This window comes from Leptonychotes weddellii, chromosome 7 (genome assembly GCF_054177405.1).
Source record: "Leptonychotes weddellii isolate Sample4059 chromosome 7, ASM5417740v2, whole genome shotgun sequence".
NCBI classification, from domain to species: domain Eukaryota; kingdom Metazoa; phylum Chordata; class Mammalia; order Carnivora; family Phocidae; genus Leptonychotes; species Leptonychotes weddellii.
Window position 1 is genome coordinate 77,849,249 of NC_138375.1, and position 13,419 is coordinate 77,862,667.

At 38.7% G+C, this 13,419-nt stretch overlaps 1 protein-coding gene across 1 annotated transcript in view; it reads left to right on the forward strand.

Moving 5' to 3' along the window:
* The window catches only part of LOC145722652 (adhesion G-protein coupled receptor V1-like), a 181,851-nt gene that overhangs the window by 103,843 nt on the left and 64,589 nt on the right, over positions 1–13,419 (forward strand). The gene's annotated exons all lie outside the window — the stretch shown is intronic.

Genomic DNA, 13,419 nt, shown 5'->3' on the forward strand with positions numbered 1-13,419 from the left:
ACCACGACCCGAGCCAAAGGCAGACGCTCAACCGACTGAGCCACCCAAGCGCCCCTACTTTCCTACCATTTTAGATAAGACGGTAAATAACTCACTTTTACCAAAGACAACCATCCCAATTGCACCTTCATCTGTTTTCCCTTTTCTTGGAACTTGCTTCATTAAATTTTCCACAATTGCCTTACGTCTTAACTCTCTCTCTCTCTCTTTCTCTCTCCCTCCTCTGGGTCTTTCCTTTTCATCTAAAAACAAGCATTACTTTTCACTGTCTCAAAAGAGCTTACTCATAATGCCTTATCAAGTTACTTCCCTGCCTCTCTCCTTTACCAACCAACTTCTTTTTTTTTTTTTAAAGATTTTATTTATTTATTTGAGAGAGAGAATGAGAGAGAGAGAGAGAGCACATGAGAGGGGGGAGGGTCAGAGGGAGAAGCAGACTCCCCGCTGAGCAGGGAGCCCGATGCGGGACTTGATCCTGGGACTCCAGGATCATGACCTGAGCCGAAGGCAGTCGCTTACCCAACTGAGCCTCCCAGGCGCCCCTTTTTTTGTTTTGTTTTGTTTTTTATTTTTCTTTTTTTTTTTATTTTTTCTTTTTTAATTTTTCTTTTTATGCCCTTTTTTTTTTTAGAGGCGGGAAGGGGCAGAGAATCTCGAGCAGGCTCCTGGACACCCAGTGTGGAGCAGACACACGACTTGATCTCACAACCCTGAGATCATGACCTGAGATAAAATTGAGAGTCAGACACTTACCTGACTGAGCCATCCAGGCACCCCACTGACCAACTTCTTGAAGAGTACTACCTGTCCACTTCACCTTCTGTTCACTGCTAAGCCTCGACAGTATCTTGCTTATTCTCTTTCATTCATCACCTTTAACCTTGGACACCAAATCTACTGACCTCTCTTTTAATGTCCTTATCCTTACACTCTTCTGCATAGATAGTACTGATAACTACCCTTCACTAAATAGTGCCATCTTCCTTGGTTTTTAGGATACCCTCTTTTGTCTTTTTTCCTGGTAAATCCCAGGCCATGCTTCATTCTTCTTGTGACTCAGAACTCTGGAGTATATATGTTTTCCAGGGATTGCCCTTGCCTTTTTCATGATCATAGTGGTAATTTTCAAATCTATCAGCTTGAGCCCAATTTCTCTTCCCAGTTTCTTCCCTGCCTGTCCTCTCCCTGAAAATGATATCTTGTCCTCAAGAAGTACATTTTCATCGGCTTTGCTCCTCTGCCTGCCCCAACTCCTCTGATCTCTCTATTATTCTTTCTCCTCCTTCCTTTTCTTCTTCCTTTTAATTCTCTTCTGATTTTCCTAACCTGAAGCTGGTGTAATTTCTTTAACTCCACAGTCATAGACTTTTAAGTCAGTAGTTGTCAAAACTGACTGGTCATCCAAAATCAGGCTCTCAGAGAGGCGCCTGGCTGGCTCAGTTGGTAGAGCTTGTGACTCTTGAGCTTGGAATTGGGAGTTCGAGCCCCTCACTGGGGATAGGCCAACTTAAAAAAAAAAAAAAAATCAGATTTCAAAAATTATGGCTTAATGAGGGGCGCCTGGGTGGCTCAGTCAGTTGACCGTCTGACCACTGATTTCGGCTCAAGTCATGATCTCAAGGTCTTGGGATCGAACCCCACATCAGGCTCCATGCCCAGCGGGGAGTCTGCTGGAAATTCCCTCCCTCTGCCCCTCCCTCCCCTTCCCACTCTCTCTCTCTCTCAAATAAATGAATCCTTTTAAAAAAAATTATGGTTTAATGAGTCTCCCTGCAGACTTACTGAATCAGAGTCTTCTGTGATCAAGTCCTAATATCTGTATAATTTTGAGGCTTCTCATTGTTTTCTGATTGAGGGTACTACTGTAGATTCTATGTCTGTAATATTTTGTGTGCATCCCATTCTGCCCTTGGGGGGCCTCTTGGCTGCCCTTCCCTTGCCTCAGGCCCTCCTTATCTCCCACCCTGACCACAGCAGTAGGGGCCAAACCCCTGCCCTTGCTAGTAGCATTCTCTCCGCCAATCTCTCTGCTGTCCTAGGAGATGAAGCTTGGTGTTGAAAAGGCCACACCTCTTGCTCAGAAATTTTAAATGGCTTTCATTTCCTATAAAACAACTGTTTGGGGGCGCCTGAGTGGCTCAGTTGGTTAAGCGGCTGCCTTCGGCTCGGGTCATGATCCCAGGGTCCTGGGATCGAGTCCCATGTCGGGCTCCCCGCTCGGCGAGGAACCTGCTTCTCCCTCTGTCTCCTGGCCTGTGCTCTCACTCTCTCTCTGTCAAATAAATAAATAAAATATTTAAAAAAAAAAAAAAACTGTTTTGCTGAATCTAGCCCACAGGATGCCATTATGACCTAGTGCTACAAACATTCTTTTCATTAAGCACTTTCATCAACCTTTAATTCCAATCCAAAAGACTCATTTACACTAATTTATGCATTTGCCTTTTTTTTACCTTCCTTTTGGCTACACCCACTACCTTAATCTCAATATTTACATGCTCAGATAGAGCTCAGCTTCACGTCCCAGCTGAAATTCCTTCTCCCTCTCAAAGGCTTCAGTGATGCTATCAAAGGGGTAACTGCTGCTTTCCCTGGGTTTTTATTTAACTTTGTCTCTCTCTTCTAATACTTACCTTCTACCTTGTATTATAGGGTGTGTGTGTGTGTGTGTGTGTCTATAGTATTTGAAAGAATATCCATATGTAATTCGTCCTCTTACCTGTCACATTTTATCTCATACATTTTTGATGCTTGCTAAAACATAATTCTTGAATAACAAGCAGTAGTCAAAATTACATAAAACTATTCTAAGTGTTCTGCATTTCAACTATTAAATCCTCACCGGATACACAGAACCTTATTTGGGAGGTACTAATATTACTGTCATTTTACAGATGAGGAACTTGAGGAGCAGTGATGTAACTTACCAAGGTCACACAGCTAGTTAAGTGGCCTTCAAGTAATCTGACTCCAGAGTCCATGCTCAGAGCTGCAAGTCTGCCTTGTTTGTATGAATAAATCCCACTCAGTCAACCTCAGGGCATGCTTTTTATAAAAAAATGTGATTTGCCAAAGGCCCATATTCAAAACAGATCTTTTTCTTTTAATTGAGTTTGACAGAAGCAAATTATAAAATTTATTATCAATAACCTTCAGGAAAGCAAATGATGTGATTTATAACTAGGATGCATCAACTTCCAGAAAGAAGTCGAAATTGGATTATAGGAAAGACTAGGGGTGTTGAAGAGCTGTTTAAAGCCCTATTGTACAGTTCTATAAAGATAGGGTAAGTCAGTGTGGTTATAAATCAACAAGTAATAGAAATGAACAATTTTGATCCTTACGCTCATTTAATTATACAATTTCTAAGAAGTGTGGTGGTTTCTTTCTTCATCAGTTTCCTCCCTAATGTCAAAGTATTTGCAAATAAACATTCGATCTGTGGTTATATTAAAGCTGCTTTACCAACCAGGGAAAAAATTGTTTTTTACAAATGTGCTTCACAAACACTGTAACAGGATAAATCCACCTGGTTTAAAAAAAAATGGATAGAAACAAATAAAAAATGTAGAAGGATCTGTCTAGCCTATTAAAGATGGAACCAAACAAATTTTTTTTAAAAGATGGAAGCAAATAGTAAAAATGGCTCCTTCTGGGGGCTTGGGAAGCACAGTGACCTAAAAAAATGATATGGCTGCTCATTAGTCTGATCTCTTAATGCCAAAACTGTGGTACCTAAAGTTAAATAAAATTCCAATGCTCTCACTCTTCTTTTTCCCCTGAGGAAGATAAATTTAATTTTTTTTTAATTTTTTATTTGAGTATAGTTGACACACAAGGTTACATTAGTTTCAGGTGCACAACATAGTGATTCGGCATCTCTATACATCCTTCTGTGCTCACCACAAGCATAGCTGCCATTCAACAATATTACAGTATCATTGACTATATTCTCTACGCTGTCCCTTTTATTCCCATGATTTACTCATCCCATAACTGAAAGCCTGTACCTCCCACTTCTCTTCACCTATTCTGCCCATCCTCCCACCCCCGTCCCCTCTGGCAACCATCAGTTCTCAGTATCTATAGGTCTGATTCTGCTTTTTGTTTGTATGCTTATTCATTGGATTTGTTTTTTAGATTCCACATATAAATTAAATCATATGTCTTTCTCAGCCTTATTTCACTTAGCATACTACCCTCTAGGTCCATCTGTGTTGTTGCAAATGGCAAGATCTCATCCTTTTTATGGCTATGTAATATTCCATTGTGTGTATGTATGTGGGTGTGTATATATACACACCCCACATCTTCTTTATCCAATGATCTCACTCTTAGAAAAAAGAAATGGAAACATATAGATTTAAGCCTGGGACAAAATTAAGTGGTAGTATCTAACTACTAATATCAGACACCTGTGAACCAATCTAACCATTAACGATTTGAATTCCAGATGAAAGGAGAAAAAGAGAAAAAAAGCTGGAATTAAGATCTCACAAATTTTAAGGTCTACATACGACATTGACAGATAAATATACAGAGATTTTAATGGTATATCATTGGGTTCAAATCACTTTGATCAAATTACTTTGATCACTAATATATAAATATTGTCAGTATAGATGTTACTGTTTTTTCAGACAGCCTCCTTCTTCGTAAATGATATGCATGGCATTTAATCTGGGAATTGCCTTTCTTTCTTAACACAATAGTTCCTCTTTTTTTCTCTGTAAGGCCTTGGTCCAAGCCTGATTAGTAAGAATGAGCAATAAGATATTAGTTCACTTCCATACAGCTAAAACTCCCAGCCACACCTGTCGGTACTGTGCCATTGCTTAAATGAACAATGATAAGCCTGTGTACAACACAGATATCATACCACTTTATGGTCTGTTACTATTGTGTATTCCCGAAAACAGCTCTGTATGTGGGTTTGGTGTTCGTTTTCTCGGTTTACAGTTACAGCTCTTTAACAACAGAGTGAATAATATCCCCAAAGCTTTTGAGAAATATATTACATTATTTCTAAGACCACACAGTGCCCTGATAATCTTATAGCTATAGGGAGGAAAGATGCAATTAATCACATTGACAGAGAAGATCCAAAGGGTTTAACTCAAGTAGACTTTTTGGAATAGAGACATGGCAAAAGAAATAAAAATAAAATAAAATTTTAAAGTTGTGTTCCAGTTTTGCAATATGATAGCCAGAGAACCGAATTAAAGGAAATAAGTGTGAGGTCAGCTGGCATTTATCCAGATTGAGGGTCTACCAGAAAACAGTTCTAGAACTGACATATTTAACACACTGTAAAAATATTTTCTTGAACACATCTTTAGTATTAATTTTTATGAGACATTGTGTCAGAATTGACTCAAGACTTCAGCGTTGAATCTGAGCCTGTTAAATCTTAATGACTGCCATGTGATGTCCTATCAAACCATCTATAAAACATAACTGGCTATTCATGGCCAAATACATAGTAACCTAATTTCCAAAAATTATGAGGCCTATAGTAAGATTCAAAATATAGATGTAGGTAGGTTGAAAGACACATTGTATATTTTCATAGTATTATAAAAGCTAAGTGTGTTGGAAATTGCTGTTAGGTGCCTGAGCATGCCTGAAGATGAGTGTTTTGAACTCTTTAACGGCTGAGTAACTGGTAATGTAGTTAGAAAACTAGGTAAAGCCAGTCCTCAGTTGTTAGCTGGCTGGCCTCATGCTTGTTTAAGATCTCCTAAAAACTTCTGTCATAATGTCATTTTGTGAAATATTTATGAAGTGTGTTAAAAATTACTATGTTGGCTGTGAACCCAAATGATAATTCTTCCCATAGTTCCAACACATTTTCCTCACAAGAAGAAAACAGGCCATTTAACCTTTTCCTTAAGTATCACAGACCTATTTGACTCCCCTCAGTAGGATATTATCTAGCAACTTTGAAGTACATGGTTCAAATGGAATTACTCTAATAACAGTTTGTGCAAGGTCCATGTGGGTATGTCTCATCTAACTTGATTATTCTCCTTAGATTCAAAATTATAGTCTGCAAATTGAAAATTATATATAGCTTTTGCAAGGCGAGACCGTAATTCTAGGCTTGTACTATTTTTTTTTTTTCATTCCCAATAAATCACACTCAAAGCAGGCCTGACACTGGACTGTCCTTTAGCATCCAGGAAAGCCCTAAGTCAGCTGTTGACGGAGTGCCGCTGTTTAGGTTCTCAGCAGACCTTGAGACTCCTCTGAAAATTTGCTCACGTTCCTCCTCTTTACCCCTGGAAAATATACTCTAGGCCAATATTGAGTGGCTCTCTTCTCTTGCCTGCAGATCTGAGTTTTCACCTGTGCAGATCCTTCCAAATTAGGCTTGCTTCCTTCATATCTCAGTAAGGGTGAGGGTAAATCCATGCCAGAAGGTGGTAGCGGTAGGCCTCCACTATCGGTGATGTTTACTGTACCCACTTTATGTCTCAGAGGTCCTTCAGGCTATTTAAATTACCTTTCAGAGTAGAAGTTTACAGTTGTGAGTCACAATGCATTGGGGAGACTCATTGCCAGCATTTTTAAGTGGGATGGGATGGGTTAGAATTGAATAGAAAAGTGGGGGAGGAAGGGAGGTGGGGTGGATAGAAGACACTGAGAGGTCCAGTTTAAATACACTGGTCAGGAAGATTTCAGTGATGGTTTGGATGTGGTGGAATTTACAGTCTGCCGTCTGAAAGCAACCCTCCTCCAAGAGTGATCTTCAAACTCCATCAGGTAAACAGAAGGGTCCTATAGCTAAATGGGTTTGGGAAATTCAGGTACAAAGAAAGTTCAACATGTTTTTTTATTACGTGATCGTTGGGCTCTCCAAATACGCAAGAAGGCACTATGTATAGCCATGCACTATTTCCTGAACTTGACTAAAGTCATGATGGTCATGAGAATGAGGGTGATAGTGGTAAAGCTTATTGAGCATGTGCTTTGTGCCAGGCTCTGTGCTGACTGCTTTCTGTGTATGGTTTCTCTCCCCATGTGGTGCAGCAAGGAGGCATGGGGTCAATCTATGGGAACGGTGGTACTAGTAGGACTCGGAAGGAAGAGAGTTTAAGAGGAAGGATAGTAAATTCAGCTTTGGATGAACTGAGCCTGGTATGTTTTGGGGACCTCCAGGCCTGGAGTTCTAGAGCTCAGGAGAGAATGGAGGTGCACATTTGGAAATTATTGTCCCTAAAGTGCTCATTGAAAGAAAGTGACTATGGAGATTATGAATTTAGTAAGGATGGTACACAGTGGAGAGCAGAGATGTACAAAATCTAGCTTGCTGCAACAAACATTTGAGAGCTCTTAAAACCCATCTGGAGAACACGGAAACTATTCTGAGTCCTGTGGCTCCTACCTCCAGATACATTTGTAAATGTTTGTAGATTCATTATCTCTTCCACCCATAGTATCCTAATGCTGATTTGGCAGTTCTGTGAAATCTGTGTCCTGTTGTGTTCTTCTATGACTTTCGGTTTATTCGCTAAGAACACTAGTGGGTGACTATGCATCACAGAGTTAGTGTTAACCCTTGTTAAGGAAGCTTAAGAACACGGTTAATATGTTCTTACCAAGAAATGGGTCAGATCCGTGAAACCTCTTTGCCTCCAAGTATCTGTTAATTTCGGAATAAAGGCCCATAATTTAGAAATAAGGCCTTTTGATACCTTTTTTTCAATTACCGTTTTTTTTCTCATTTAAAAATAATGCATTCCTGTTGTTGGAGTAGCCCCATAAATATCTTAAATCTACACATTATTTCACAGCTGTGTTCCTTGTTTTACATTGATGAGTTTGTTTTAGTAGCACATCCAAATTGTTAGAATCAGAAGGTCAGTGAGGTAAAATTAAAACAAGTACTTTAGGAGATTGTAAACACAGAGTAAATTTCAGCCTCATGTAAATGAGGTGTGATTTCCACAATAAAGCCATGATTGTTGTCACTGGTGCCTAGCAATAAAGCCAGGGCTGCAATTATGAAGAGAAGAAATAATATAGCACCACACTTTCTTTAAAAATGGCAATTAAATTCATTGAAATAATATTTTCCATTAAAAAATAAAGAGATTTTATGTATCTTCAATGGAATCTACAAAAGCCCATAAGTAGACTTTCTTAATGGTAGTAGTACTAAATGACACATCCACTTGCTGATTTTTTTTTTCCTTTCCACAAGTAATTTCTTTTACTAAAACCTTTTCAGACTACTTTGTTTTTCACATTAATGACTCCTTGCTTATTTAAGTATTTAAATTAAGTACTTTGAGGATTTGATTTTTTTTTTCTCCCTGTCATAGAACTTCATCTTAACATAAGCCTGCCTTTTTTTAGCATGGCCTTTAAAAAAAAAAAAATTGTAGTAAAATATATGTAACACAAAATTTACCATTTTAACCATTTTCAAGTTTACAATCCAGTGGCAAAAAGTACATTCACAACGCTGTGCAACCGTCACCACTGTCCATTGCCAGAAGTTTTTCATCAACTCAAACGTAAACTCTGTGCCTAATAAACAGAACTTCCTATTCCCCATTTCTCCTAGCCCCTGCTGACCTCTCTTCTACTTTCTGTCTAGATGCATTTGCCTACTCGAGGCACCTCATAAAAGTGGAATCATACAATATATGTCCTTTTGTGTCTGGCTCACTTTATCTAACATAATGTTTTCAGCATTCATCCATGTTGTAGCACATGTCAGAATTTCATTTCTTTTTGAGGCTGAGTAATATTCCATCACAGGTATATACAATAGCAAGCATTTCCACTGCAGACATTTTCACCACATAACTAATAGGCCAAAAGGCAATTTGGTCATAAGAGATAAAGTCACGAAAAATAAAAGAGGGAATTCATTAAAAAGAACATAATGAAATATGAAAAATGAGTGACAAAATTAAAAAGACTTTATTGTGAAATACAAAATATTTGGATACATTTTATTTATTTATTTATTTATTTATTTATTTATTTATTTATTTATTTTTAAGTAGGCTCCATGCCCAACGTAGGGCTTGAACTTACGACCCCTACATCAGGAGCTGCATGCTGTACTGACTGGGCCAGCCAGGCGCCCTTGAATACATTTAAATGTGTGTAGATTCACTGCACAGATAACTGGTTTTATTTTGTGAATTGCACCTAAACATTTGTCTTCCAAGTCTTTCATTCATAGTATTATGCTTTTGTTGGTTTGTTTGTTGATGCATCTCCTAGTTCAGCATCACACTTTTTCTTGTTTTACTAAAATTTCTTCCTTCATTAACAGAGTTATCGGTTTCTAAATACTAGGATGCATATTTGTAACTGAGCTTTGAAGTGCATTATGAAAACCTTCTACACTGTTGATTGTTCTTGGCATATTGTCACATGTTCGTTGACAGATGTTCCAAAGTTCTGTGGAAAATGTGGGTTCAAAACTCTGCCAGTGTATAGACCATTCTGAGGGCTAAGATTTGTATAAAATGGGAGTACTGTGTCAATGGAGAAATGAACCAAACCATCAACCAGGCATCTCTTTTATTTTTGTTATGCAAAATTGCTTTATGGCCAGTCAGTTATGTGTCTAAAATGTTTGCCCCAAAAATGCTTGCAGCAAAGATGTTTATGGTGAAAGTACCTAGAACCATTGAAATTCTGTTTTCTAATTCACCCCTAAATATAAGTTTCTAATGTTGCCAGTTATAAATGCCTGCTTCCGTAAGCATTGACTTACACAGACAACAAAAAACTTAGTGGTTCACCAAATGTGAAATATCAGCTTGTGAAATAAGAAACTGATATGATTTTCATTAAGTGCAGCATTAATTTTCAGTTTGCCAAATGGAATTCACAGCAGCTGTTAAACAACAACACGCCCCTCCCCCTTCATCACTACCACCCACTCCCAACAGCCCTTCTGCAGTCAGTTACTCTACACCCCAAAGAGGATGAAGGTACCTGCTTAGAGATGGATTAGCCATAAGGCTGATGAAGTTTAAGTTTTAGGGCCCCTCCCTTGCATAGGTCCCTTCCAGGATTCAATACCTATTTTTGCTTTGGCAATCCTTATTTTTTAAAGAAGGCTCTGCAAGTTTTATAAACTTCAGGCCCACAAAATCTGGATGTGCCTCTGGATATGTTTCTTCCATCTGAAATCGTTTACTCATCGTTGTACTGCTGGAAAACCAGCCTGGGTCTATTATTCAATACACTGAGTTATTTATGACTGGCTTTCTTCCTTGCAGAGTTTCTGGTCTGGGGTGCCAAGCTACCACACTTTTCTGCAGAGTTCCAGAGAAACCTAGGCCATGGGTGTTTCTAGTCAATCCCAGTATGCTCTCTTGGCTCTCCCACTGAGCTTTGTCAGCACACAGCACTTGTTTGGCTCTAGGCACTTTAGAGGAACATGCAGGCCAAATTTTGAAAATTGGGTTCCTAGTTGTTCATGCAAAATACGCATGTCCTTTTGTACTCTGCACAGAGCCATAAATAGAATTTTGTACTTACACAGTGGGAACAAAGAATGCAATTGCCAGACTTGATATCTAATCTTTAAAAAATTTAATGAGCATAGCATAGGAAGTTTCCTAAATATTAGGGTATCTTGTCATAAGTAAAAATGAGCCCCTGGCCCTTTATCAAATTGTATGATTTCATTAAACAAAAATAAATTTTTATAAAATTTAAATAAATCTTAATACATTTTCTCCTGGCCTGCTGTAAGGCATTAATGACAAAGGAATTATTCATCTGTATAAACTGTCTTTTTTTTTTAAGATTTTATTTATTTATTTGACAGAGAGAGAAGGAGAGCAAGCACAGGCAGGGGGAGTGGCAGGCAGAGGGAGAGGGAGAAGCAGGTTCCCCGTGGAGCAGGGAGCCAGATGCAGGGCTCAATCCCAGGACCCTGGGATCGTAACCTGAGACACTTAACCGACTGAGCCACCCAGGCACCCCAAACTATGTTTTATATTATTCTTATTTTCTCTGTGAAGTTATAATAATAACTCAGACAATTTTATATTTCTTATGAAGGGTCTATTTGGGAAGATACCAGCATAGTGCCTTTCTCCTCAAAAAAAGGACTGCTCAGGTTCCCTGTTCCTTCTCCCCTCCCCCATTCCCTTTCCTTCCTTTCTCTTCTAGTGTTTTTCCTTTCTCTTCCCTTGCCCAAGAATCTCATCCTAACGCCCTACTCACAGTTACCATCCAGAGAGAGGTGTTGAAGTATGGAGTATGGGAGCCCTGTTCACTGTGAGGGGGGCATTTGTGTGAGGGGTGGGGTACAGCCCCACATGAGGTGTCAGAACCCACGTGTGCAAGGGAAGGGATGACAGCATCGGGAGACTGGTTACAATCAAATAGGGCGGTTGATCAAATAGGTAAATATATTAAGAACAATGAGAAATAGATTTCTTAACAACAGAGAAGAGATTTACAAAAATTAAAAGGAAGAAAATTAGAATTAACCCTGTGGTGTTGGATTGAAATTAGAAGTATTGGTGTGACCTAATGATGTTCATTATATAGAGACAGATCCAGTGATCCAGATGTAAATGTGTGTGTGTGTGTTCATATGTGTACCTCCATATATTCTCTAGCTCTGTCTACTGAGAGGGCCTAGGGGTAGAAACACCCCAATAATCGTGAGCATACCTAGTACCCAGTCTTTGTTTTTAAGTGCCATTTCTGCCCCCCCCCAAAACCAGAACTGAATCAGGGAAAGTACAAGATGAGTTTAAAACATCTTGTTGGACCAAAAACCAAGGAAGTGCTTAACAGAATGATGAGGACATAAAAAAAGGCACAGAAGTCATCTTGCAAAATTTAGGATAATTTGGGGCATCAACATGAAAATAATGGACAATAACCCATTAAATAAATTGAGAATCTATGAGTCCATATTTTAAAAATAAATAAATGAGTAAATCAAACATTCGATAAGGGAAAGGGTGTTTATCCAGTTTCAAGGTCATCCCACACAAATACTTAGTAATCACAAAGGAAAACAGACTAACTTCACGGTGGAGAACGTATGGAGCCACTACCTTAATCAAGTGACCTGAATGAGCAGCCCAAGTAATGGGACAAATTGAATTTTTGTGCTACCCAACAGAATGCTATAAAAAGAGCCCAGCCTCCCTTCTGTGATTTCTGCCAGACTTTATAATCTGAATCACAGGAAAACATCAGATGAACTCAAATTTAAGGACACTCTACAGGAAAAACTGGCTGGTAATCTTCAAAAGTGTCAGTCTTGAAAGCCAAGTCCACACAGATGCGGTGTTGGGGATTAAAGGAGATTGCAGAAGCATGTCAACCAGACCTTTCTGCTACAAAGGGGATAATGGGAACAATGGACAAATCTTGAATGGGATCTGAGGATGGCAGTAATAGATCAGCATTAATTTCCTGATTTGATGGTCCCCTGGTGTTTATGTAGGAGAATATCTTTATAGAAAATATACATTAGTGTATTTAGAGAGGAGGGGCGCTTGGGTGGCTCAGTCAGTTAAGCACCTGACCCTTGGTTTTGACATCAGTCACGATCTCAGGGTCATGAGATCGAGCTCCACGTTGGGCTCTAGGCTCAGTGCAGAGTCCGCTTGAGTTTCTCTCTCTCTCCCTTCCTCTCTCAAATAAATAAATCTTCTTTTTTTTTTTTTAAGTATTTGGATAGGAAAAATCAAACAAAAAGGAAGTAAAGTATGGGGGCACCTGGCTGACTAAGTCAGAAAAGCATGCGACCCTTGATCTGGGTTCAAGCCCCATATTGGGTGTAGAGATTAAGAAAAAAATAATAAACTTAAAAATGTTACTTTAAAAATATATTTAAAAACATAGCATTCAGAGGGTGATGCAGGATTCAGTTGGAAACTTTTAAGTGGCTCAGTAAGAAAAAAAACCTTTGTTGTCAGACTATACTGGTAGCTCTTCTGTAAGTTCAAGAATGTTTCAAAATAAAATTTTTAAATTGCTAAAGTTGGATTATTTAATTCTTCCGATTTCCAGAGTGCATGTAGATTCCAGGCAGTAAGTGATAATGGTGGGTATATATGGACCTTGAGGTCTGTCCTCTAAGAGTTGTCAGTGGTGTGGTCCATCCTGATGACAACAGCTTGAAATGTGCTTATTTGCAGCTGCTATGATCTGATTCACTTTCCAAATCTTATATAGCTTGTCATTTCAATGTTAAAATCCCCTTTTTAAGGTTATTATTCTATAATGCACATATCAAAGACAAATGAAAAGGGTAATGAAGTCCTGGGCCCTGAAGAAATCTGTCCTGAAAACTACTGAAATAAATTACATGAGAAACAAGGATAGAGTAAACTTAGTGTTGACAATAGCAAACCCATCACTTCATCTTTGCTCTAATGTTAGCTATAAAGTTTGGTGTCTTTTCTGTTA